This window comes from Pongo pygmaeus, chromosome 15, assembly GCF_028885625.2.
Source record: "Pongo pygmaeus isolate AG05252 chromosome 15, NHGRI_mPonPyg2-v2.0_pri, whole genome shotgun sequence".
Lineage (NCBI taxonomy): Eukaryota > Metazoa > Chordata > Mammalia > Primates > Hominidae > Pongo > Pongo pygmaeus.
In genome coordinates, this window is record NC_072388.2 from 106380525 (window position 1) to 106384824 (window position 4300).

The window sequence follows — 4300 nt, forward strand, 5'->3', positions numbered from 1 at the left end:
TCTGTGATCTATAAAGGAAGTCTCCAGAAGTGAAGCTGATTTTTGCTGTTTTCTGGCTGGAACATCACAGGAAAATTTTCTTAAATGTACTCCTATTGGCTAATTTTACCCATTTTCATGAAAAGAAGGCTGCTGGTATGGGCTTGTAATGGGGATGGATTACCTTTCCTCACATAGATATAGTTCTAAAAATGCTCTTCCCCTGGTTTGTCTGTCTGAAGAAGGTCTGGGTGTATTTGTCAGAGATTTGGTCTCCTGATAATAGAGACATGAAGGGATCTATGTGGATTCTCACCCTGAGAACCTGGAAGTTCCCTGGAGGAAAGGGCGATAAGAGTATGGGGGGTGGAGCTCCCAGGATCTCTCACCCTCACGCTAGTCCAGACATACCCTTTATGTTTATTTAGTTCGGATTTTCATATAACAAACCACACAGCCAGGCTCATTTAAATTATCCATACTCAGTCCATATTGGAGCAGCAGCTGAGTATAATAATCGCATTGAACTCAGACAAATCTGGGCTCAATCCAACTTTTACTGTATCTCAGAGCAACTTTACTGACTCACTTAACTTGGAGATTATTTCTTCCCTGAAAGAACTGTAAGGGTTGCTGTGGAGTCTCTGTGGGGTTGGAGTGTTTTGCATCAGCCTGTCATGCAGGGTGTTCTGAACGATGTAGACCTTTACACTTAAATGGTAATTATTCCTAGTGATGTGGAAATGGCAGGAAGCCTTCAATTCTGTTTCCTTCTTTTGTTCACCTAATTGTCTACAAAAATCCCATGAACCTCAGGAATCTCTCCTTCATGGATGACTCTGAAGATTGTCAATCAATTCAGTGCTGCAGACACAGGGAGCTAATGGAGGATTCTCAGTTCACTGATATTTCGGACTAGTAAAATAGGACACAACCGAGAATGAACCACTTTTGTCGATGCCAATCAATATTAAATTCAAAAGTCATGATTATTAGTAAATTAGAGTGTAAAATTTTCATGATTCTTGACAATGAGGTCTCAAACTTGATGGTTTGCAGGAGAAACAAGCTCATTATGGTTAAAAAGGAGCTTCTTTACGTGGGAAGTTAGTTTTTTAAACAAAAGCACCTGAAGCACCTGAGAGGTGGTTTCCTGAGATCTTGCGAAAATTTATCTATTGGAGAAAAACATCAGGAAAACTGGTCTCAAATAATTGACAGAAACCTTATAAGAAATTTTTAACAACACAGCCATGAAACTCTACTTAGTAGATTTTTTGGTTCATGTCTTACAACTCAAGAAGCAATTAAGAAATCTACACAATTGGAAGCCTACTCCAACAGAGATAATTTTTCCCTTCTTGAAAAATAAACCAGTATTCATACAGAGACACTTCATACAGAGACATGAGGGCTACAACTTACATAGGTTTCTGTAACCTGAAGAAGTTTTCCTAAGAGGATTATCCTCTAGACATCTATGTATGCAAAAATACATTGTGTATATATGTGTATGAGTAATCTGTACAAGCCCTTGGCATTCTAAACTTATGTAAATGTGACAATTTTATCACTTACTGTGCTCTCACACTTTACTGATTTCAAAAGTTCATCACCCTTCTGACGGAGCAATAGCTGCCTTTGATAATATGCTGTAGCTTCAAGTGAACACATTCTAGATCCTCACTTGACTTCATGGTTTCATATTTAGCATTGGTGTGTCTTTGACTGAAAACCCAACATTTTCATCCAACAGATTCTCCTCTTATGAGATCATTCTGAACACTGCCAACAACCTCCATCATGCATACTTTCAACCTTTTGCTTTTAAGGGAATAAGGGCGCAAATTCATCATTGCTTTAAGGTGAGAAAGTTTCTTGGACTTCCATCATATTCATTAGAAACTCTCATGGAGAACCATAATCAAACATTATTTGTTTATGAATCATACCTCAAAACTGAAACTGTTTCTCATGACGGCTATACCAGTCTATATTTCCACAATTATTGAAAGCAGTATAAATGCTCCTAAATTAATTAAAACTGGAAATATATGATCAGAAATTCTGCTCCTAGAAATATACCCAAAGGAATTAAAATTACCACCTTGTAAAGATATCTGCATCCTATATTTATTGAAACACTATTAATCACAGCCAAGATATGGAAACAATCTGAGTGTCAGTAGACAGACAAATGGATAAAGACAATGTGGTGTGTATACACAATAGAAAACTATTTAATCTTATAAAAGAAGAAGATGCTGCCATTTGCCACAAGATGGATCGAATTCATAACCACTAACAGGGCACACCATTCATTACAGTTCCTCCCTAGGGAATGGCAGATCCTTATTCAGTAGTAACCACTGGCTGTGATGGGAAGTAAACTTTTATGTACTGTTGAATTTTTCAGCATAACACATCAATGTCTTAAAATATTCTGCTGTGTCTGGATGTGATAAAGTAGAGTCTAATATTAGTAGTAAAATTTAAAGTGCACAAGCCTTCTAGACACCGAGTCATAGGATGATTATGACTCTGTCCTTTAGGGTGTGGACCATAGGTCTTACATACTAGTTGGAGTACTTTTGGGAAAAGAAGTTCCAGGGGTATAATTTCTTGAACTGGCCAGAGAATGCACAGGTGAGGCAGAGGGTCAGTGAGGGCACTTCCAGTCTAGGGCTGACTCTGGTAGCTGCTCCTAGGACAGGGCACTTAGAGATATAGAGACTCAGTCCATGTCAGACTCAGTCCCTGTCAGTCACTTGCAGCCACAACCATTTCTATAGGTTGTGTCTGACATCAGAAAGACTCAACTTGGGAGCAGGAGAAGTTGGGAATTCCATTCCCAATGCTGATTCTATCTGAGAGCTTGAAGAAAAATCTTGATTGTCACAGCTTTGTCTTTACAAGAGAGAGAGACTGAGGTCAGACTCCCTTGTATTTGAAAGTTTTATTGTTTTTTTTTTTTTCTGGATGAATTGAAGCACTGCCTTGCCAAAAACTACAGCCATTACAGTTGATGAAATCTTCTTGATAGTGATATTTCAACTTGTGACATATACATTTCTATATCAACTGACTCGTGAAAATCTCAGGAGAATAATTACAAAATAACTCTCTAATTCATGAGTGTTACTCCAATACTATGCTGTCCTTACTGCCAACAATCTTCTGGAAAGGTTGAAGAAGAAATAAATAGTAAATTTAATTTTTAAATTAAAATTATCAAAACTTTCAGAAACCCATGAACTCCCTTTGCCAAAGGTACTGCCACTAGTGCGTATGACCTCTGGTCCACTCCTTCAGGGACACAGCCATAATAACCTATGACTTAATATCTGAAGGTCCATGGATTACTTATTTTACCACTTGTATTAGACTCTGCTATCTCACATGCAGACACAACATATTTTAAGAGATTGATATTTACTGTATTAGTCTGTTTTCATGCTGCTAATAACACAGACCCTAGACTGTGTAATTTAAAGAGGAAAAAGTTTAATGGACTTACAGTTTAACGTGGCTTTGGAGGCCTCAACATCATGGCAGAAGGCAAGGAGAAGCAAGTCGTATCTTACATGGGGATAGCAGCAAGCAAAGACAGAGCGTGTGCAGGGAAACTCCCATTTTTAAAACCATCAGATATCATGACACTCACCCAGTATCAAAAGAACATCACAAGGAAGAACTGCCTCCGTGATTCAATCACCTCCCGCTGGGCTCCTCCCATGACACATGGAAATTGTGGGAGATAAAATTCAAGATGAGATTTGAGCTGGGGCACAGCCAAACCACATGATTCCACCCATGGCCCCTCTCAAATCTCATGTCCTTACAATTCAAAACCATTCATTTCCAACAGCCCCCAAAGTCTTAACTCATTTGAGCGTTAATTCAAAAGTCCACAGTCCAAGGTCTCAACTGACACAAGGCAAGTCCCTTCCATCTATGAGTCTGTAAAATCAAAACCAAGTCAGTAACCCCCTAGATACAATGGGGGTACAGGCATTTTGTAAATACAGCCATTCCAAAAGGGAGAAATTGGCCAAAAGTACAGGCCCTATGCAAGTTTGAAATCCAGCTGGGCAGTCAAATCTTAACGTTCTAAAGTAATCTTTGTTGACTCCATGTCTCAAATCCAGGTTACCCTGATGCAACAGGTAGGTTCCTATGGTCTTGGGAAGTTCTGCCCCTGTGGCTTTGCAGGGCACAGTTTCCCTCCTGGCTACATTCATGGGCTGGCATTGAGTGTATATGACTTTTCCAGGCACATGGTGCAAGCTGTCAGTAGATTTACAATTCTGGGGTCTGGAGG